The sequence below is a fragment of the Apus apus genome, chromosome 4, assembly GCF_020740795.1.
Source record: "Apus apus isolate bApuApu2 chromosome 4, bApuApu2.pri.cur, whole genome shotgun sequence".
Classification (NCBI taxonomy): Eukaryota; Metazoa; Chordata; class Aves; order Apodiformes; family Apodidae; genus Apus; species Apus apus.
In genome coordinates, this window is record NC_067285.1 from 38967068 (window position 1) to 38990872 (window position 23805).

General features: G+C 48.8%; 1 protein-coding gene and 1 long non-coding RNA gene across 5 annotated transcripts in view; one reads left to right on the top strand and one right to left on the bottom strand.

Annotated features, from left to right (window-relative positions):
- CCNI (cyclin I) overlaps positions 1-7734 on the bottom strand; it is a 31981-nt gene extending 24247 nt beyond the window's left edge. The window contains exon 1 of one of the 4 annotated variants that reach the window (XM_051619482.1): positions 7488-7734. The gene's annotated coding sequence lies outside the window, so the exon portion shown is untranslated. Of the gene's footprint in view, positions 1-7482 lie in introns of all 4 variants that reach the window. The other 3 variants (XM_051619481.1, XM_051619480.1, XM_051619478.1) reach the window with 3 other exon arrangements.
- Positions 7735-8434: 700 nt separating this feature from the next.
- LOC127384707 (uncharacterized) lies at positions 8435-9066 on the top strand. The gene is made up of 2 exons (XR_007889479.1): positions 8435-8635; positions 8835-9066. It is a non-coding gene; the product is annotated as an uncharacterized LOC127384707 (long non-coding RNA).
- The last annotated feature ends 14739 nt before the right edge of the window (positions 9067-23805 follow it).

The following is a 23805-nucleotide window of genomic DNA, read 5'->3' on the forward strand; positions in this document are numbered from 1 at the left end:
TTGACCCAGGGTGCAGCTGCCCCCAGTTAGGGAGGGTCCTGCACCCTTTTAGCCAGTGCTTGGATGAGGTCTTTATAAGAACATCAACAAATACAAAAGCTTTTGGGAAAGCCTGCTGTGAGGGAGGACTCAGCTAGAACTGTTCCAGCATGAAGTCTCAGGGAGTGATGGTGGCATACCATGGGGCAGTTCCCCAGGCAGGGGCTGGAGCAGGTTTTGCTGCAGAAGAGCTTTGGATGGTGGGTGCATCCCTCCAAGCCCCAGCCTGTAGGGAGTGTTCAGGGCCTCTCTCTGAGGCTGGGAGAGATGGCACTCTGTCCTGCAGGAGGTATGTTGTCCTGGAGAAGCTGTGGTGCCAAGTTCTAGGAGGCTGTGCAGCATCAGAGAAGTTTCATGGGAGACAGAGGATCTTTTCTAGGACTCAGCAGCTTGAAGAGCCTCAGCTCCATCATCTACAACAGAGAAGCAGGCAGTGTCTCTCCCTACTATAAAGGTAAGTGAAACCTCAGAAGAAGGGGAAGGGTGGAAAATGGTGGCCTCTAGCACTAAAAGGAAGGTTTCTGCCCCATCTAAGGCTTACAACTACAGAATAGGTTTACCACCCTCAAAGTTAAAAAGGTGTAGGATGTGGCTTTAAGCAAAAGGTATTGGCTACCTGACCCTAAACCATGCAAGACCTCCAGGAAGGTGTGAGAGATTGTAGATTGTAATCACTCCTCCTTTGGTAACCTGGGAGGAATACAGGAAACACTGAGCAGCCAGGGATGAAGTTAGGGAAGCCAAAGCCCAGCTGCAACTGTCTGGCATGGGATGCCCAAGACAAGAGGGGCTACTCTATGCAGAGAGGTGACAAAAGGAAGACGAGGGAAAATCTGGGCTCACTAGTGAAAGCAGGGGCTGGATGAGCAGACAAGTGAGGTGGACTGAAAACTGGCTGAGTGACTGTGCCCAGAGAGTGGTGTTCAGTGGAACAATGTCCAGCTGGAGGTGGTAACTAGTGGTGTATCCCAAGGGTTGATACTGGACTCAGTCCTGTTTGAAGTCTTTGGTAATGATGTGGGAGATAGAGCAGAATCTGCAGGTGACACCAAATGGGGAGGCAACAACTCAGTGCTGTGTCTAGGCTTCACAGAGTATGAGAGACATGGACCTACTAGAGTCTCCAGTAAATAACCACTAATATGATGAAGGGACTGGAGCATCTCTTCTATGAGGAAAGGCTGAGAGCTGGGACTCTTCAGGCTGGAAAGGAAGGTGCAGGTGGGGGGAAGCTTATCAATGCATATAAATACTTGAAGAGAGGGTGAAAAGAAGATGGGTCCTGATTCTCTTCACTGGTGACCAGGGGCAATGGGCACAAACTGAAACACAGGAGGTTGCTTCTCAACATTAGAAACTTTTGGGTTTTTTTACTTTGAGGATGACAGGGGTTGTCCAAAGAGGCTGTGGAGTCTCCACCCTTGGAAATAACAAAAAGACATCTGGGCAACTGGTTTTAGGTGGCCCTGCTTTGAGTGGTGGGATAGGATGAGATGACCTTCAGAGTTTCTTTCCAGCCTCAACCATTCTGTGAACTGATGTGCTTTAGGCTCCAAGGAGCCCAGAGCAGATCACGGGTTCTTCAGCAAATGCTGAAAGCAGAACAGGAAGGCTTTAGAAAAAAAAAAATATAAAAGAGCAAACCAAACCTGGCATTATGTAATGTCTCATTGCTAGTCTCCTAGAAGCAACACATGCAGAGTATGATTCACTTCTCCCATCACCCATATAACTTGTTATAAATCAACAGTAGCTTGAAGGAAGTCACTCTGAGGAAAATGAAGCTCACAAAGTATGAGAGTGAGCAGTAATTTAATAAAATAGGGCCAGAGGCTTGCAAGCTCATAAAAGCCAACTCTCTACAGACAGGGGCCAACAGGCATCCAGCATCTAAAGCATCATGTACCATCTTTTGAGTAATATAATCCCCTGAAACCTAATAAATACAATGCCTCTGTGGGCACAAACACAGCAACAGGATTCAACAGTGGTTCTTTTTGTCTTTTGGCAGTAGTCAGTCATTAAGATAAATAAACAGCAACAAAACCAAACAAGTTTATACGCAGTTCAACACCCACATCCAAAAAATGTAACTGCAATGGCTTGATTCCTCTTGACAACAACAGAAGAGAATTTTATCTGAAAGCAGAAATGCTCACCAAGGCAAATATTTTGCTTTGCAGATTGACTGGCTTTGGGGTAAATTATCAGTGATTACAGCTAATATCAGCATACAATGTGAGGCACTAAAAAGAGATAATTGTGAGGAAATGAGGAATTATCTGCTGTTGAAACAATAGATCAATTATGAGGTGCAGCACAGGAGCTGCAGAGCAGCATTCTTAGGCTGTGAGGGTACTGTCTCCTCTTTCTCTTCAACCAAAGAGAACCCACAGTCATAAAGATTAATTACTCTCCAGGAGTTCAAGCTCACTGACTAATTAGCCTCTTGTTGAAACAATACAGCAAAGGGCCTAATTCCAATTGTCCACAGAAACAGGATGGAACAGCCACAGCCCTGCCTCTTCCCTGTGCACTCATCTCTCCTGCCCAACCAGTATGAATAGAACAGCCTTGATATCCCCAGTTCTGGACAGCCTGAACACAGCAGTCCTCAGCCTAAAATAAAATAAACCCAAGGAAGGAAGCTTTGGGAGAAAACAGTATGTCTGAGGCAGTATGAAATGGCAGTCTCAGTTCCCCCTTCTGCTGCTTCCACAAGTGTGGTGTGTGGAGTCCTCCTTGGCTCCTGTTGATGCAAGCACAGATGCACCTGCAGTGCCTTCATACATGGGGAGGAAGCTGCATTGGATGGTGCTGCTATCACAGCAGTTGCACCCTTAAAGGAAGCAGGCTTTTCAGCTGCATGGCAGCAGTTAAACCCTAACAGTCACAATTTTTAGGAAGGTAAAGGTTCAAGCTTTTGGGAGCCAAGCTCTTGTCTTTCAGATTATTGTGCTCAAGAAACAGGATCTTGCTATATACAGCATAATACCACCAAAAAGGTACAAAAGCCTCTGGCAAATGGGTTCATCCAGCACCTCCCATCATCCTAGTAAAGAAAATGCTTGATGTCTGGGCTGATGAGCAAAATGGAGTATATGCAGTAACACGTTCTGAGTGAGCTTCTGGAGGAGTTTACTGCATAGCCAGTGCAAATACTGGTTAATAATTCAGTGCTGATACCTGCAGTTAGCAAACACACAGGGAGGAAAAATTTCAGATTGCATCTGCTTCACACTGTGATAGGAGACACCTGAGATTTCTCTTCCATCTGAATGACTTCACCTTGCTTTCTTGGCATTTGAAAACAGCTATGGTTGTGCTGGATTCTCAAAGAAACTATTCTCTATTCCCAGTGAACCAGAATTCTCCTCAAAATGGCTTTGATGGCCAGCCTGCATTTCCTGCTTCTTCATCAGTGTGACCTGATGAGGAGAACCTGGGTTTGTACCTTCTCCAACCACACTGTAAGTCATGGGAGCAAAAGAAAGAAGCCACCATTTGTTCCTGAGCATGTTAATTCTAGACACCCATTTTACATCTTGCAGGGGAGAACCCACAGATTTCACACCTCTGCTCCACTCAATCTAGAGATATGTCATCTTCTTTACTCACATTTTGTACCCTGCTTGGGCAACAGAGTCCTAAGGATTATCATTTGGCAACCAAAATATGATGACTAGCTTTCCTGGAGATGCTGGTCCTGCCCAGCTTTCTTTTTTTTTTTAAATCTCTCTCTGGCAGGCTATGGAGCAGTGTGAAATAAACTGCAGATTGTCTATCTATCCATCCCATTCCCTAGGTTAGATGGACAATTTCCATCAGCCTGACAGCTGCACTGAATTTTATTGCCTAAAAAGTGCCCTGTAAAAGCACAAAGATGAAACCTGTTAATATATGTGCTCCAAAAAAAGCCAGTTCAGTGTGAGGTCAAGATTAATTACTGCCTTAACCAGCTCATTGCTGCAGGTGTGCAGAAGAAAGCATCTTTCCCCCAGGCTCTGGGGAAAGGCATGCTCCACCACACTGCTCACCTTCTCACTTCTGTTGCCTGCACAAGGCAGCCTGAGAAGCAGATGAGCACAGAAAAGTTGAAAGAGGAAAATAGGAAAATGTAATTTTAAAGGAAAACATAACATAAAAGGACTGTAATTAGAGAGGAGTTACTCAAAGCTGTACAGAACTGAATACTGGGGTCTAGAAGTTTATTCTAAGGCAATGACACAGGCAAAGGTAGTGGAATTGAATGAACAGCCTACACTTGCACTGAAGTCTACTTAAATTTGTGTCTGTCAAGGTTACTGTAATAACAGTAAGAACACTTTGTAAAAAGTAAATGTTGCTTGAGTCAAAGTGCCAGTGTAAGATGACAAGCAGGTAGCTCTGGATACTGCACTGAAAAGCATTGGTCCCAACACCTGGCCTGTGCACCCTGAGACAAAGTCACCACAAGGCCTCAAGGGTGTAGGGATGTGGACCACAGAACTTCAACAGTGTCCCTAAAATTACACCTGAACCAAGCTGAGCTCCCCTTCATCACCTGGCTGTGCAGAGGAGTCCAGCAGGGAAGGCTGCTCCGCTAGCCTGAACGAGCCCCAGCTGGCCCACACTGTGCTTCTCCACAGCCCCAGGTGGGGACAACTGGCTGAGGCCAGGGTGGGTGGGAGGACCAGCAACAGGGTCTCTTGGCCCTGCAGCTGCTCTGCCCAGGTATAGGCCACCCAGCAAACCTCCAGCTGTGCTGAGGCTTGACAGTGCCCTCACCTGCACCCAGTAACAGCTGCTGCCAGTGAGACCAGAGGAGAAATAACCCAAGGAAGCCCCGCTGTGCTCCCCACTGGCTCTCATCCTCACTGGCTGCAGCCCTGGGACACCCCAAAAATGAAACACCAGGAAAGCCTGGCTCCAGCACGCATCCACCAGGCAGAACCTTCTATAGAGATAGTCCTGATAAAGGAAGGTTCTTACTATGAAACAACAGAGGCAGCCTCAGAGTATTGTAAAATAAAGACCCAGAGCAAACAAAGCACAGGACTCTAAGAATACAGAATGGACACAGCAAAAGGAGAGTCTAAGATCAGTTATGCCATCTCCAACTACACACAGGCTCTAAATTGGGTTGAAGGATAACAAGAGGTATATATGTACACCATGTGAAAGTTCAATTCCAGCTGGGGAGAAGCCAAGAGATCAGTTTCCCACGTCCCACGCCAAGGCCTGCACAGCTTGACAGCGAGACGTCCCCCAGCCCTCCCAGCCGCTTCAAAAGCAAAACTGAACCATTCGCAGGGCTCCAAAAATCGAACCCTCCAGACAAGGAAAAGATGCTGCAATCTGCCTTCCCAGAGACAAACAGCCTCACCTTGCATAAACCTGGGCTCCCCACACACGTATCCCCCAGCTTCACCTGGGGGCTGAGGCAGCTGCCAGCCTCTGAGGAACGGGGAGGGGGGCACAGCCACATCTGCCCCCCTGCAGCAAAAAGGCTACACGAACCACACGCGTTTTGCTCGATTCTGATGTTTAGTTTGTAACAACAAAAAAAACAAACAACAAAACCAAAACAAACCTCACCCTCCTGTCTTGCAAAGGGGCTGTGCCATGCACAGGCTGTCACAGCACGCCACAGAAAGGGTGTTCTGGGAGCACACAAAGGCTGTCGCTGAAAAGTGCTTTTCAAAAACTCAGGCTCGGAAGAGCCTGCCTTACTTTTAAGAGCGGGAAAATGCAGGATTATGCCTTTTTTCCCCCCCTCCACCGGGTCAAACGGGGAGGATAAGGGAACAGGTTTTTCCGTGTTTTGAAGCGGGGCTGCTCTCCTGCCACCGCCACGGAACAACCGGCGGTAACTTCGGTCCTCGGGTTCACTCCAGCGGAGGCAGATCCGCGGAACCCAACGCCCCTCTTCTCCCAGGGAAACTTCTTCCACGGCAGACGGGAGGAAGAGGGAGGGAGGAGAGCGCAGCTCATCTCCGCAAACAAAAGTGCTGGCGGGGAGAGGAGCGCAAAACCCAATTCCGTGCGGGGGGAAGAAGCCACCCGGGGCCGCGACGTGGAGTCACACCTGGGGCACGGCGGGGGGCGGGCACCCCCGCTTGCACACGCACTCACACGCACTGCAGCGCCGGCAGGACGCGATGCACGCGCGCTTGGCACGAGGGCTTTGCACACCCCCGTGCAACACACGCACCCCCGTGCAACGTGCCCCAGCGCTGTGCGCGCATCCCCCCCCCCCGCACCGCATCCCCCGGCCCCGACTCCGCACACCCCCAACACCCCCTAACGACCCTTGTGCGTCCCCCGGCCCCGCAGGAGGGACCCCCCCCCCCGCACACACACACCCCCTCCCACCAACACCCCCGGCCCCGCAGGACGGACCCCCTCCCCACACCGCATCTCCCCCCCCCCCCCCGCACAGCCCCCCCAACACCCCCTAACGACCCTTGTGCGTCCCCCGGCCCCGAACGCACCCGGCCCCGCAGGAGGGACCCCCTCCCCGCACACACACACCCCCCAACACCCCCTAACAACCCCAGTGCGACCCCGGCCCCGCAGGAGGGACCCCCTCCCCGCACACACCCCCCCCTCCAACACCCCCCAACAACCCCTGTGCGTCCCCCGGCCCCCGCACGCACCTGGCCCCGCAGGAGGGACCCCCTCCCCGCACCCCCCCCCCCCCCCCCCCCCCCCAACACCCCCTAACGACCTCCGTGCGTCCCCCGGCCCCGCAGGAGGGACCCCCTCCCCGCACACACCCCCCTCCCCCGCACACCCCCAAACAACCCCTGTGCGTCCCCCGGCCCCGCAGGAGGGACCCCCTCCCCGCACACACACCCCCTCCCACCAACACCCCCGGCCCTGCAGGACCGACCCCCTCCCCGCACCGCATCTCCCCCCCCCCGCACAGCCCCCCCAACACCCCCTAACGACCCTTGTGCGTCCCCCGGCCCCGCACGCACCCGGCCCCGCAGGAGGGACCCCCTCCCCGCACACACCCCCCCCCCCCCCAACACCCCCTAACAACCCCTGTGCGTCCCCAGGCCCCGCAGGAGGGACCCCCTCCCCGCACACACACACCCCCCCCCCCCCCAACACCCCCTAACAACCCCAGTGCGACCCCCGGCCCCGCAGGAGGGACCCCCTCCCCGCACCACCCCCAACAACCCCTGTGCTTCCCCCGGCCCCGCAGGAGGGACCCCCTCTCCGCACACACACACACACCCCCCAACACCCCCTAACGACCCCTGTGCGTCCCCAGGCCCCGCAGGAGAGACCCCCTCCCCGCACACATCCCCCCCCAATACCCCCTGTGCTTCCCCCGGCCCCGCGGGAGGGACCCCCTCCCCCCTCCCCAACACCCCCTCCCCGCACACCCCTCCCCCCCCCCCAACACCCCCACCCCGCACCCCCCCTCCCCGCACACCCCCCCCCCGTTCGCACCTCACCTCCCCGGCGCGGCGGCGGGGCGCCCGGCGGGGCCCGGCCATCAGCACCCCATGGCGGGGCGGCGGGGCTCCTCGGCGGCGGCTCCGCAGCCTGCGGGCCCCACGGCCGGGGCGGCCGGAGGATTCATGTCGCCATGGCCCGGGGCCGCTGAGGGGGCCGCGGCGACGGGGGGGGGGGGGGGGTGACGGAAAGGGAGGGGAGGGGGGTAAGACTGAAGGGGAGGCGGGCCGCCGGCGGGGAGGGGTGGAAGGGGAAGGGAAGGGGGGGGGGGTTTAAAATAAAATAAAATAAAAACGAAAAGGGAAGGGGGGGAGGGGAGCGAGAGGCGGCCGCACCAGCCGCTGCCCGGGGGAGCGGGGAGGGGAGGGGGGAGGGGGGTGGGAAAGAAGGTCCGGCCGGGCGGCCTCCCCTCAGCCGGGCCCGCCTCCCGCGCGGGGGGCGGGGGGGGACACACGGCTCCGGGACCGGCGGGGATCGCTCCCACCGAGCTCCGCCGCTCCCGGGCAGACGCTGGGCACCCGGGGAGGGAGGGAGGGAAGGAGGGAGGGAAGCGGGGCAGGGCGGGCGGCGGGGGAGGGAAGGGAAGAAGGGTGGGACTCTCTTCTCTGGAGCCGGCCCGGCGGAGGGATCGGGAAGGGAGGCGGCTCCGCCGTCGCCGCCGCGAGGCGCCTGCGCGGGCGGGCAGGGCCTGAGGGGCCCGCGGGGCCTGAGGAGGGGGCTGCGGGCCCCGCTGCGGGGGTGGCGGGGCCGGCGGGGCCTGGGGCCGCCGCCCGGGGCTCCTCCGTCCGTAGGGGGTTTTGTCGGCGGCCGGCAGGGTGTGGGTGAGGGGCGGGCAAGCTCTCCCCGCCGCCCGCGGCGGGTGTTGGGCGCCCGCGGCCTTCCAGCGGCGCGGGGGGGGGGGGGGGAGGGTTTTAAGTTCGCCCTCCTCGGCGAGGCTGTGGCAGCCAGGAGATTAAAAGCGTCAAGATTTCATTTAAAACGGCCGGGGAGCACTAAGCGAAGGCGTTTATTTCCAAACAGTAAGCGGAAGCGTCGGGTTCTCGGCGCTTGTCACGTCCGTGCCCTGGCTCCTCGACCTGTTGGCTGTGAGAGAAGTCCCCGTCGCCGCTGGAATTGCCCTGTTTACTGGCCTTCAAGACGTAAACGGGTATTTTACCCTTCGTTCACTTCGCTCCCTTAGGCCTTTGCCCAGCGCACAGCCCTGGTGGAGGGATCCAGTGTCCCTCTTTCCAGATTCCAGGCTCTGTCGGGCAGGAGGAGGTGCCTGAGGTGCCAGGGAAGCCGAGACGTTTTCCCTCACTCCTGTTTTTTCCTTTCCTTCCTTTTCCTCCTTAAAAACCGGACAGCCAAACCTGCGAGTGTTCAGATTTTTTGGAACACAAGTTATTTTCTCTTAAGAGGAGGCTGGGGATGTGTTCCAATCCTGTACAGCAGAGACCAGAGCTAATATTTTGGATGGAAAGTCCTGGCACGGTGGAGACAAGTGGCAAAACTTCGCTTAACACCACTAGAGGTTGAAATGAACAGATAAAAGCAAGATGATGAGAGCAAAAGCAAGTAATTTTTCCTTTAAACTCCTTCCAGTGTCTGTAGTCATTAGCTGTTCAGACAGCACACAAAGGAGGGTTTCCTCTAGAGGTAATAAGCACAGTGACATAAATCAGACATAGAGTACAGAATTTTGGGCTGTTTATTTCAGGACATTAACTCTGAATTGGTTTGCTAAAAACCTGTCTTATAAGCTTTTTAACCCTTTCTCTAGTAATTCTCAGGCCACACTCACAAGACTGAAATGAAAGGCTTTTTTTTTGCTGCACTAAGCAAACTCCTCCATGGATAGGGTGAACTGCTCTTTGAATCCAAGCTTGCTGTGTGCTGCTCCCTTCCATTTGTCTTTTTATCTTGAAATAGGATATGCTTTTTAGAAATGAGAAGGGCAAGTCCCCCTGGAATTTTATCTAGCTTTCCCCATTTCATTCTGATTCTTCTGGGTCTCATTGTTCAAGGATCAGTGCTTAAGGAGTCTGGAAGGCTGTTAATGGTTTTCCAGAATCAGTTGGCCCACTCGTAGTTCGTGGCAGCGACCAAGTGAAGGTAGTTTAACTGATTTTCCTAACTGGGAAATTCTTGCTGGAGGGCTGGCTGGTGCTGTCCCCAGATCGTTCTGCTCCCGCAGTTCAGCGGTTGTTTGCTCATGGGATTTCCATCAGGGCCCTTCCCAGCACATTTCACATGTCAGTGCTGGGAGCCTGAGGCAGTGTGGCACATCCTCAGAGCAGCAGAGTGTGGAACTGATGGTTTGGCAGGAACCTCTAGCACTAACATACCACAACAGAGTTCCTTTTGTTCATCTTGTGCTGAATATGCCCTCAGCTGGACACGTATGATTAGAGTACTTTGTCCTTGGTAACAGCAGAAGGAGACAGTTGAGGCAGCACCCATCTGAGCTGACAGCAGCACAGTGAACCAGTTAGTTACTGGATCAGTACTCCTTCCCAAAGAAATCCTGGAATGAGTCAGGACGGACCTCAGAGCAGGTCGTCCTTGCAAGGTGGTCAGTTGAAGGGAGGTCTCCCAGGACCACTTCCACTCTCTGTAGGAGGTGGCTTAGGTCTGGGCACAACTGTCCAGGGGTCAAAATAGCAGCACAGTTGTACACACTCAAAGCATAAAGACAGAGCATGTGCCCAGAGCAGCTGAGGGTGATGGCAGGCAGGCTGCCATAAGTAAGTGGCTGCCAAGGGATTTAGACTGCTGAGCAAGAGATGGAGGCAACCAACAAGAACTCTAATGTGCTGGGGCCCGTGGCCAGGGGAGAAAGCAAAGGAGGCAATATTAAACCAAGGGGAAAAAAATGTACCTAGTGAATGTCACGGAGCACACCTGGAGGAAGGTCACTGCACCACTACCAGCAGGTGTTCCACAGGCAGCCTCAACATACTGAACAAAATCTGACACCTTGGAGCAGTATAAAGATCCCAAGTGCCACAGCAGCCGAGGAAGAAGTATGCTTCGGCCACAGGGAGAAGACCTCTTCATCCCTGGGGGGGGAAATGAAGTGCATCTACTTTAAAGAGACTTGACAGGACAACTGCGTTGGCACAGGCAGCAGATCCAGTGGATGCTACAGGGTTCACAGTCAAATCCCAGCATGTGCAAGAGGGAAGGACGTGTATCTTTGCAGCAGACATTTCTATCTGCCCTGTTTAAACACCCTTCAGAGGGATCACAGAATCTGAGGGGTTGGAAGGGACCTGGAAAGATCACCCAGCCCAACCCCCCTGCCAGAGCAGGGTCACCTAGAGCACATCACACAGGAACGTGTCCAGGGGGGTTTGAATGTCTCCAGCAAAGGAGACTCCACAGCCTCTCTGGGCAGCCTGTCCCAGGGCTCTGTCACTCTCACAGGAAAGAAGTTTTTTCTGAAGTTTACGTGGAACCTCCCATGTTCCAGTTTGCACCCATTGCCCCTTGTCCTGTCACTGGACATCACTGAACAAAGCCTGGCTCCGTCCTCCTGACACTCGCCCTTAACGTATTCATAAACACTGATGAGGTGTCCCCTCAGTCTTCTCCAAGCTAAAGAGACCCAGCTGCCTCAGCCTTTCAAAAAAATGGGAAAAACAGATGGCCTGGTGGTGTGCCTGTGTGTTCTCCTTTGGAGACCCAAGCACTATTCACTGCATGACTTTTGACCAGGCAGTTCAACCCACAGATGCAAAGGTTAATACTAATTTTCATATCCACCCAACTTACCCACTACAAGGAAGCCAGCTTGATGAGTTAAAATATGTAAGCAGGCAGCAGAACAAGGATAAATTTACCCTCATGTCAGGATGGTTGTGAGGCTAAACTAAAATATTTTTTGAAGCATTTGAATATCCCGAGGGGCTGGAGACATGCAAACTTATAATAATAATTGCTGTTTGGATTTAGCTGGTTGAGTTCAGGGTAGTGTGGCAGAATAAGTTCAGTTATTACTCTGCTTGTGCTTTGATTCCATCTTACCTGTATTTATTGCTAACCTGAGATCTTCAAAATAGCAATCAAGTTTTTCATCAGCCCAGAGAAGGCAATATTGATGTTGGTTTAAAAAAAACAAAACAAAAGTCCTATTGTTCTTTTCCAAACTGATCTCAGATAGAAAACTTGGTGAGCAGCAGAGCTCCTGCTGGAAGTCAGTCATGTTCTTCATGAAAGAGGAAAGGCCTGGAGCATCTCTGCTGCCTGTAGGCAGGCTGAGCTTGTGCAGTTGGTAGAGAAAACCCTCCCAGAGGCATCTGAGTGCTTATCAAAGCAATTGGGAGGGACAGGTATGCTGATAGCACTGAAGAAACACCATACTGAGGGTTGCTCAGGGCTTGGGAAGACCTCTCTTCTTGGAGGGAACTCCTTTTTTCAAAGACTGGAATGAAACAAGACTCCTAGATTGTTTTTCAAAGGTTGCAAAGGAAGTTACACTCCATGTTCATTGTCTAGAGGCACAGCTTGCAAAGCAGTATTGTGCACACTGGGAAAAGCAACAGAAGGAAATGAGAATACTGAAAAGTAGTTTCTGGTGAATTTACCCAAAAAGACGTTGCTTGGCTTCCTGGGAGTAAGTGCTCATCAAATAAAAATCAGCAGCACACTCCTCTCAAGGAGGAATGAAATGGGTTTGAGCACTGAACTGTCCCTGACCGCTGTGAAAACTGAAGCTATCCAAAATCACTAGTTACTTCTGCAAATCTCACCCTTTCTGTGCAATGAAGCAATCAATGGAATGCTAATTTTCCAAGTAAGTAGAGTGGAAGTCAGTACGTACAAATTATAAGACTGTTTTACCTTATAAGTACGTTAGCTATGCTTGTTCTTACAGGCAACAATGAGTTGCCCTTTGGAAACAAAAGAAAATCCATTCTTCTTGAAGTATGTGGCAAAGGAACAAAAGAAAGTAGATGCAAGCTTCTTCATTTCTTTCAGCTTCAAATGTAGGTTTCCAGTGCAGCTGGACAGACAAACCCTACCTTCAGTTTCACAAGCAGAATTCACTCTACGAGTGAAACTAAAGTTAAATTGTTGTCCTGGCAGGAGGAAAGACTAGGAGCAAGCAAGCCCTCTTTCCAAAGCACTCTATGTTGGTTTACTTTTTCCAAAGCAGATGAGGAAAAAAGCAACACAAATTCCTTGTCCAAACACTTGTCAGCTTTATATATATATAAAAAAAAACAAGCGTTACAAAGTTTTAAAACAGCTCACACACAAGTTTTGTCAGGTACCTAAATCCATTTTTTAATAAGGGTAAGAGAAAAAGAGCAGCTGTGCAGCCTGCACAGTCAACAAATTGTGCAATCTGTTCCATCTCTTTTAAATCAATTGTCAGTTTTAGTGCTCTCCCTTATCAGAAGGTATCACCTGTCACGCAGGAAGAGGCAGTCTCAGATATGTAGGCACTTGGTTTTGATTGTCAGTCCCCAGAATTGCGTGGTAAAAGAAGTCTGTTGACATTAGGACCCATCAGAAGCTGAAACACAGGAGTGCCAGATCAAGTGGAACATCTCCACTGCCTCTTAGGACTCTTTTCTCACTCTGCTTTCCAACAGTCTTTCAACTTCTTCCTAACAGCAGCAATAGAAGTGATCTGCTAGGGGAACAAACCCTGCTATTTGAACTGTGAAAGATTCCCCTACTCTCTCTTCCCACCACAGAGTTGCTTGAAATGCTGGGACACACTTCTGCTTTCATCCAGAACAGTGAAATACGTTCTTTAATTTATGTACCTCTTTCTCATTCAGTGATTAATTCAGAGAGGAGAACTGCAGGCACTAAATTAACCTTTTTCACCTGATTTATTTTCACTAAATAAACAGCTCCATCATGTGATTTTTCTCAACCAGAACAGATCTTTGCTGTGGTTTGTTTTACTGTTTGGAAAGTGTTCTAATCTATTCCATTTAACTTGGTAATAGTAAAATTTTCAGGCAGTGTCCCTCACCCTAGGGATTGCACTGGGAAATCAATCGTTCTTCCTAAAAAAATAGATAACCAGGCAGAAATGCACATTGCAACATGTGAGGACACCAACAGCTTGGAACCTGTCTCCTCCTCTACAGCATTTCCAGTTTTACCCTTTTAGGATTGGCAGTGTGAATGATGCAGTGGAACTGCTAGCTGATAATAATATCTCATGCACAATTCTTCATTTTGTTTCATATCTGTGATCTGTGTGCCTGCATCCAAATTACTGGGGGGGGGGGAAATAAATCCTCCCTAATTTAGCTGTCAAACCTTTTAGGCCTGCCCTTCTACAGGATCAAGTGGTGCTCAGTTTTCAAATAATCATCTGTCATTAAGTTTAATTCTTGTGTAATTTCATTTGAAGAGATGTACTGTCTTGAATTGCTTTCTAAACTACACTGTAATTTTTTATGGCCTTTCATAATAGCAAATGATGCAAAACAAGCAGAAAATTACCAGCTTTCACAATCTAAGATCAATAAGTAAACGGGCATGAGAAACACAGAAGCGTTAAGTGCAATAAATAGTCATAAAATCTAAGAATAACTGGGGTTGGAAGGGACCTCTGGAGGTTTTCTAGGCTAAACTCCTGCTTGGAGCAGGGCTAATTTCAAAGTTAAATGAGGTTGAACAGTTTTCCACGTTGCATGTACCAAAGAGGATGGGTAAGTGCATGGGAACAGACCTCAAGGCAGCAGCAGCTGTGTGCTCTTGAGCACAGCTACTCCAAACAAACCTTCACCTGAAGCTGCTTTATCCTGCTCTTCAGGAAGGGAGAAAATGTGAGTAACAACACCTAAAAAATTAATTCTCTCTGGCTCATTTAATACAGGTGTTCTTACATTTTTCTCTTCCAGAACATAAACATTCTTTTCTCCATGTGGCCACTTAAAGGCAGTTCATGTTAATTACCTGACTGTGATTATGCTGCACAGTAGACATAATCTTCTAGATTTAGGTATTTTATGTTCATATCAGCATTGTAGTTTATCATCTAGCAAAAAAGCACAGTACTTCCGTGAGACTTGTGTACATGCCTTTTGAAATGGATCATTTGCTGCCAGCAACACGGTGACTTGCACTTTTCTGGGTCAGGATCATGTTTGCAGACACTCTTTTGGATAGAAGAAAGGTTGCAGATTTTCATGGAATCACAGGAGTTGGAAGGGATTGAAGATCATCTTGTCCAACCCCCCTGCTGCAGGAGGAACACTCAGGGCAGGTCACACAGGAACACATCCAGACAGGTCTTGCAAGTCTTCACTCTGGAGACTCCACAGCCTCTCTGGGCAGCCTGTCCCAGGGCTCTGTCACCCTCACAGCAAAGAAGTTTCTCCTCATCTTGAGGTGGAACTTCCTGTGTTGTCACTTGGTGCCATTTCCCCTCGTCCTGTCACAGGCACCACTGAACAGACACTGGCCCATTCCTGACACCCACCCTGCAGATATTGATAGACATTCATCAGATCCCTTCTCAGTCTTCTCTTCTCCAGACTAAACAGCCCCAGGTCTCTCAGTCTTTCCTCTTAAGGCAGGTGTTCCAGTCCCTTCATCATCCTTGTAGCCTCTGTTGGACTCTCTCCAGTAGATCCCTGTCCCTATGGAACTGGGGAGCCCAGAACTGGGCACAACACTCTTACAAGGGCAGAGCAGAGGGGGGAGGAGAACCTCCCTTGACCTGCTGGCCACACTGTCCCCAAGATTCTTATTGGCTGTCTTGGCCACAAGGGCACATTGCTGTCCCATGGATCACTTATCCACCAGGACCCCAAGGTCCTTCTCCATGGGGCAGCTTTCTAGCAGGTCAACCCCTAATCTATACCTGTGCATGGTGGTTCTTCTCCCCGGGTACAGGACTCTACATATTTACAAATGTGACATGCACTCCTGTTTGCTAAAAACCCCCTGGCAGCAAGACTGGATACAGCAGTTTTCCTTTGCTGTCCTGAATCCTTGCTGCCAGGGCCTGGAGGAGGTGGGAGCTTGGCAGTGGAGTGTGGTGACAGCAGGAGGGGAACAGGCACAGATTAGTCAAGGTGTGGGAGGATTTTCTGCATGCTCTGGAAGTATTTAGGGAACTGTGTGATATGTGGTCCTCAAGACAAGGTTAGGCAGTTTGAACTCTTGAGTTAGGCCCAGATATTTCCAGACAGGCAGAGCTACCTACTGACTGTCCATCTGAGAAAGTACATCTGAATGATTTCTTCTGGCAAGTATCAAGGGTGTGTTAAGTGAAATGTGCTGGGGTATGGTAGCTTAAGATAGAACTATGCTGGAAATGTTCCCGCAGCTGTTACTTGGAAAACATCTGTGGTACTGTGCATGGAAACGTGTACATCTCTGTTCACACTAGCACAGAGCAATTAATCTTCTGAAACAAAGTCTAAATTATTATTGGGAAATATGGGAAAGAGGTTATGCACCCATGGGCATGACATGACTAAAGGTAGTTGTAGTTTGGAAAGGAAGGGGAGGAGGAAAGGAATATTCCATTTCTAGCACAGGAAATAGGATCAGATTGGCAGGCTGCAAAACTTGCAGCTTCTGCTTATTTGAGTATGGATAACCAAGCCACTGGACTTGAGGGGTGACATTTTTGACACTTACAGTTGGAAAAAAAAAAAAACTTCTGTCTGTGGTGAATTGTAAAAGACTGTGTTTGTGTAGTCTGGTAAAGGGAAGAATATAACGATTTCTTAGTTACAGTTAATGGTTATCCTTAGGCAATGTGTAAAAGACATTGCCCTGAAGAACTCAATTTTAGCAGGAGACATATGAAAAGGTCAACTTAAATTTTGTTCACAGCACAGTAGATAATTAAGGGCTTCTTCATCCCTTGGGGCTTTCAAATTAAGCCTGGGCCCTCGGAAGGTGTGCTTCCTGAAATATGACAGTCTGTTGTATTCCAGAACTCAGGCTGGATAACCTGAAAAGGGAGTGTGTCAGGAATTGAGAATGTGTTTGGTAACACAGCAGGGAGCAGCACAATGAGAAACCAGGGGGGAAATCTGACTGGCAGCCAGACATTTGTCACTGCCTGCACTGAGGCAGGGTTTCTGCTAAGAGCTAGAAAGCCTAAGTTGCAGTGTGTGACCCATCATGTCATCTCCCAATAGCCCCCTGTGACCTCTGTGCTGCAGAACATCTATACTTTGCTATTTTATCTGTTGTTTTTTTTTTTCCTCATGATTCTTGCATTGCATGATTAGAAACCAGAAATTAGGATGGAAGGATCTTCCAATTGTTTCATGGATCCTTTGTGCAAAGGGTCTTTCAGCCCCTTAGTGTTTAAACTGAATTACATAGAATGGATTTGTTACATCTGAGAAGAAATTTAAAATACCCATTCCCAGTCCTCATCACTGAATGCCTCCTAGCAAGTCATTTAACTCAACAGCTGCCTGCTTCTACAGTCAAAAGGTGACTGCTCTTTTTTTTTTTTTTTCCTCTTGGTGTAACTTTTAATAACTAATTTAAATTCCATTTATGCAGAATCGCTACAATTTTGAAAATGCCTTTGGAAATTATGCACAACTACCTTTCTAAAAAAATACTTTGAAAAGCCTTAAGTACAACCTTGCCTAGAATTATCTTGTCAATTAAAGAAAAGCACCCACTTGAAATAAGTGACAAAAATACACAGTGAATAAAAGGCACCTTCCAGTAACAAATCATAATTAAAAGAGACTTTTAAGTGAACTGCTAGTTACGTGGTCATGCTTAGACAAGCACGAGGTTATTGAAACATACAGCTTCCTTTCAGACAATTTAACTTGCAATGAAGGCAAATTATTACCATAAAAGCACTCAAGCACTTTGCTCACACATTTGGTCTATGTTGGCTTCTCGAAGATCCCCCTTGCTGCACAGCAGTGTCAGGGGGATCAGAAGGGGGTCTGCATCTTCAGCTGCCATTACAAATGCTGCCTGCAGAAAACTGATATATGCATCTGATATCATGATCTACAGAAGACAGGAAGCATGATTTTAATAGGCTTGAAGATGCATTATAGATTTCTGACAACAGCTGTAATGGAAATTGTTGAGGCTGAGCTGGCTCACCGAGGAGCTGCAAGGGGACTCACACAAAGGGCACCTCTACCCACCCCGTGCAGAAAGCATGAATAATCATTGCATTCACTGGGGAAGTCATGAAAGGTGTCACAGATCTGGAGTCTCCTGGTTCCTTCCTTTTACTCAGTGGACAGGGAGTGGAATTTGAACAAGGTGGGGCAACAGCCGCCTGTGAGCAACAGAACTGCAATATTCTTGACGTGGCACTGGTGAAGTAATCCATGAGCACCTTCCCCTCCTAACCCTCTTTACGTGAGGGTTTGCACAAGTGCCAGGGTGTTGCTCCCCCTTCCTCTTCTCAAGCTGGAGCCATTTTCAGGGCCTCCAAAAAAGAGGTTGCACTGGACACTGTGCTCCTAAGCTCAGCGGTTAGCTCCTTAACACCACTTTAGATCTTTTCAGCTCTGTGTGGAAAGAGGTCTTCGTGAAAACACAGGCAGAGAACTGGACTCACCAAAGAATGCTGTTCACTCTCCAGCCATTTTCTCCTGCTCTGTCAGTGTCAGGGACTGTGGATTTCTGTGGTTACCAGGATTCTGTACATGGGCTTGCTCAGAGCTGTGAAATAACAGGCCTATCCACAGTGTTAATTCCTTTGGTATCAATGAAAACTCTCAATGAAGGCTTGGGATTTCCTTCATGAATCAAGATTTTAGCATTATAAGCTGTATTTTACAAGTTTTATGCCAGCTACTGTAAAGGGTGTCAGGATATTTTCTAGGAAAGATTTGTTTTCCAATAGACTTTTTGATTTCTCTTTTCTAGTAACCACATCTTGGGAGTCAGAAGTTTCTCTGTTGTCAGAGGGGATTCAGAAATGCCTCCTGAGACAGTTTAATATGACAAATATCTCTGGTGAAACCAGATCAAACAGGTGGGGAGGAGAAGAGTGAATTAATCAGCATAGTTTGGATGAAAACAGGGCCAATGTTAGGGAGGCAGTGGAAAGGGAGGCCTGAAGAAGTCCCCTTCAGTGCTTTCCATGAGCATACCATCTCCTCTGGAAGTCTGCTGCTGCTCCCTCAGTGCTTAGCTTTAGTTTAACCTTCTTTATACTAAGAAGTTTTGTGATTTAAGTGATACAGACATCCGTCCTCTTGCCCCAGGACTTGGGTACAGCTGTGCTGCTCTAGGGCTACTTACCCCACTGTCATGGTATAAAAACAGTAGCATTTTTCCAGCAAACAAAATATGTGGTGTCAGTACATGGCAGCTTTATAACCAGCTTAAATGCATACATAATTGTACAAGAATGGTAGCTGCTTCCTCTAAATATGCACTGCAGTTCTAGGGTGTATATATATAATTAGTTTTGTATTCAACCAGGGTTCTTTGCACCTGGCCTGTCCCAAAAATGCAAGTTGCTTGGCCGGAGGCACCCTGCACTCAGCCACATGTGGCAGCTTAATGAAGAGCCCAATAAAAAAACAGCACTTCCAGGCTCCCTCTCTGGATGCACCTGAGACGCATTTAGAATCATAGAATCGTCCTGGTTGAAGGGACCTTGAAGATCATCAAGTCCAACCATAACCTAATTTACCCCTTCAGTGCTTAAATCCTGTCCCTAAGCACTATATCTACATTCCTTTTAAACACTTCCAGGGATGGTGGCTCCACCACCTCCCTGGGCAGCCTGTTCCACTGTCCAACCTCTCTTTGGGTAAAGAACCTCTTTCTAATCTCCACTCTAACCCTCCCCTGGTGCAGCTTCAGGCCATTTCCTCTGTCCTGTCATTATTCACTTGGGAGAAGAGCCCAACTCCCACCTCCCTACAACCTCCTTTCAGAGAGTTGTGGAGAGCAATTTCTGGATGCCCATTCAAAACCCACTGTAAACCTTGTAAACAAAGCAATACAGCTAAGCAGCTGGGCTGCTCTCAGTGTTCCTGTGTGGGCTAACTTGCTTTGCCTTTGTGGTGAACTTCCTCTTGCAATGGAAATTCCTCCCACCTGACCACTGGTGCTGTCAGATGCTATTTCTGACCTGATTTGCCAGATGTTGCAGTAGCAAGACAAAAATCACAGTCTCTTAACAGCTTACGGTCTGCCCTGGATTTACTCAGTTTCCATTGATTTGTGTTTGGATCTTGTCAGCTCAAAATATTTTCTGCTAAGTATGGCTCCTTTCTCTTGAACAAACAAGCTGGGTGTCTCTTTTCTGCACCCTCCCTTCCTAATTTCAACAGCTATTTTGGGCTTGGGGTGTGATCAGTGGGACGTTGCTGGTCCCTGGATCTGCTCGTGTTGTCAGGGAACCTCTTCCTCAACACCAGCCTCATATTTACATTATGCCTTGACTGGCAAGCCTTGCTCTCCTTCCTTCTGTTGGGAAGCATGTCAGAAATCTCCATGAATTCATTGATGTAGGAATTCTGAACTTGACCCGCTTCCAGGAGCACAAGGGTGAAGGGTGTGAAATTACACTCTGTACTGAAGCCAGGAGCTGGAGCAGCAGGGATCAAATGCCCCTCTCCTTTCGGGGCTCCTGTCAGTTTGAAATTCTGGCAGATATTGGGAATCATTTCGTCTCCCGGACTTGTTCCCTCACAAAGGGCCTGGTGAGAGGGGAAGCCTATGCAAAGCCTTGAGGTTTGATAGCTGTGCAGTCCCACTGCTTCTAAAAGCAACAGAATCTGCAAAATGTTTCTCAGGTACATATGTCTGTCTGTACATATATGTATGTAGCTTTTAGATGTGTTTTCTAATATCTATATATCTGTGTAAAAAAATAAAAGCCACACACTGAGCTTAGTTTACTTACTTGGAGAACTTCTACTCCCCTGGGTTAAACAGAACACACCCAACTGTCCAGCCATCTCATTTAATTAAAGTAGAGATTATTATTTTTATTTTTTCTGTATGATGCTTCTTAAGGAGTTATGAAGGAATAAGCAGCTCTCAAGGGAGGAAGGATTCCAGGGCTAATCTTGTTTGATGCAGGCTGTCTTGGTGCTTGACACTTCACCCTTATTCTCAAATGAGCTTGAATTACGTTTGAAGAAAAGGCTCATTCACACGCGAGCTGTTGTCTCTTCCATCCTTGCAGAACACAAGGAGGCTGGCCAAACTAAACACAATTTTTCCCCTTCTGGAATTAGGCACTGAGCCCCTAATCATCATATATGTTCGGTTTGGTTTAGGGGAAGAGAAGTAGTCACAACTCTGTGACTTCTGCCTTCCACTGGTGCTTTCCTGGTGGCTGCTGCCTTCCATAGAATCATAGAACCATTCAGGTTGGAAAAGACCCTTGGGATCATCGAGTTCAACCACCATCCCTGCTCTACAAGGTTCTCCCCTAAACCAGATCCACCAACACCACATCCAAACGACCCTTAAACACATCCAGGGATGGCGACTCCACCACCTCCCTGGGCAGCCTGTTCCAGTGTCTGAAATTATCCCAGTATAATGGGATAGCAGTGGGGCACTTAGATTAATTAGTGGCTGGAAAGCCTGGGGAGCTCTTTGCTTAAGTGGTTCAAAGGAAACTATTGTTCTGCCTGACCCCTGTTGTTCTTACCTGGGTGTCCAGCCGCCGAGTGGGCAGACTGCTTGTGCCTGGAGTGTTAATTACCACGTGTCCCTTAATCATGAAGGCTTGTAATCCTATTGCAGTTTGGAAATCCACATGCCACAAGACCCAGTTAACACCCCTGATACCATCACCTGCCAGTCAATCCACAGCTATGAGCCATCCAGAACTGTTGCCGATGATTTGCGGTGCAGACAGGGCAGGATTTACCAAGCCAGACTGGAGGATGGCTTAGGAAGGCTAGCTAAAATAATACCTGTGTAATTTGACAGCCTTGAAAAGTCTCCCATCACAACACATGAATGTGCTTCAAAATTGTTTTACAGCAGCTAAGGCTTCAGTATGAATCTTCGCTTTTATTGGGATCCCAAAGAGATTTCAGATGGGGCTTCCTCCAATTTTAATTCCCTTTTTTTGTTGATTTCACACCAGCCTTCCGGCTCAGTGCAACTCAAGAATTTCCCTCTCCAATTCTATTGTTGCTGCTTCTAAAAAAATGAGTGCTGTAGCATCTGTAGCTAAAGAATGTCTAACTTTCTTGTCATTTACTGCATCTTTAGGTTTCCCAAAGGATGTCAGGAAGGAATTGCTATTCTGTAAAGCACAGCATGTTACAGAAGATATAAATTGTGTTTTCTCATAAGGCTGGAAACACTTTTCATTTCTCCCCCCACATACACACTTCCCTTAATCACAAGTAAATGCCATGCTGAAAGAAAATTACTCCTTGCATCAGGAGAAAAAAACAAACAAACAAACCCAAACACATCTATTTCCAGAGCCATGGCTCCTCCTTTGCTCACAAGACTTGATTGGGCTTCCAGGTCCAGACAGCACAGGGAGCAGACTCATTTTCCCTGTTTATAATCCCAAAGCTGATGGGTGCACCATTTATAGTAAGGATCCTTGGGGTTTGTTTTTTGTTTTGTTTCGTTTTTCTCGACCTTACTCAGCACTTTGCAACACATCAGTTAATTACAGAGGAACAAAGATGGGGCAGGGATCCTTCTCTCCTAATGCAGAGCCCTTCTGCTGCAAGGCTGTGGAGGAAAGCACTGTTGAGCCATGCTCTTAGAGCAGATTTCCCCCCTCAAATTCCATGAGATGAATGGTAGTTTTGCAGAGTTTTCTGTGAGGTTTAAATCAGCAAAGGGAAAGGAATGTGTATGTTCAAGTAGATGTCAGAAGTAGCCTTTTTTAGAATTGTCCTGCTACGTGTTTACAGTATGAACCCTTTTTTGCCATTTAGGTAAACCAAAATGTGTGTGTCACTATGTGGCTTCATACAGCAGTCAGAGGAGGAACAACATCCATGCTCCATCCCTGTGACAGCAAGATACACTTCAGAGTGTGGGGGGAAAAAGGGCATGTAGAGACTGGAGCCCAGAGCCTCTTCCTAGATGACACCACTGCAAGGAATCAGTTTGAAGTCAACCCCGTTAAGAGTAACCATTGCTGTTCAAAGTGGAGCAGATCCACAACTCTTACTTCAGGAAGTAACTCTTTCTTACTTTAGGCTCTTACTTCAGAGCCTAAAACTACTGGTGTCCTACCAAAAAAGCCAGTCACCACGCCAGTTTGTTCACCTGGCAGGGATGCTGAGTTTAAGGGTGATTGGATACATCCGCTGGTCTGTGTCAGGAACATCCTGAGGAAAAGTTGTGCATGTTTACGGGCATCTAAGAGCGTTTGCCATCAAAATAAACTTGAAGAAATTGTTGGCCCTCATCACTGGCGTGGCAGACAGGAGCTGTGCCTAGAAGCAGAGATTGGCACAGCAACCTTGCTGGCTGTTTTGCAGGGAAGGCGGCTTGTTTTTTCCAGACTGTGACGTTTAGCAAACGTTTTCTGTTTGTTGAAACTGGCGGAACCTCGCTGGATCAAACCGAATGATCATCTGCTTGAGTCGAGGCCACAGGCTTTTGTCTCCAGTGTGTGCCCATCAGGCGTCGTTGTCGGGCCTTGGATGCGCAGCCCACACACCTGGGCTGGGATTATCAAGAGCTGCTTTGGTCGGGTGTCACCGTTTGACTCAGGTCCGACAACAATGCTCTCGATCCCCTCCCCCCCCCACCCAGGTAGGGAAGGAGAGAGAGAAAAAGAGAGAGACTTGGCTGGATTGAAAACTAAACTACACAGCTTTTAATTAAAACACTAATGAGTCATACAAGAAAATATATACAATTATATACAGATATATTCAGATCTGGGCAAAAGCCTCTCTCCTCCCCCCACCCCCAGCAACTCCCACAGCACTCCCCTGAACTGGGAAGAGTCCCGAGGAATCCCGGAGCTGCTGCTGGAGAAAGCAGAGAGTTATGAGGGTCAGGAGAGCTCGAGCCTAAGGGTCGACGGTGATGGATGAGCAGAGTCCTCCCCGGACGCCGGCCATGGACGGAAGAGAAGGCGAGAAGAAGAAGGAAGCTGATTTCTAAGATCTCTGTCCTTCCTCTGAGCTTACGTAGATATATGGAATGGAATATCTTTGGCCAGTTTTGCTGTCTGTCTAACTCAGCCTCCCACGGGGGGGTCAGAGATCTCCCCATAGTGTCTGAGCTGGCGGAGTGAAGGTGTAACCTTGAAACCTCAGTAGTTAGAAAAACATTCCACTGTCTTATCAGCCTAGCAGAACACACAGTTGCTAGTTAAAAGAAAGCTTACTGAAGGGAAAAAAAAAATCAGTGAAAAGAAAAATTGGCTTAATCCTGGCTCAA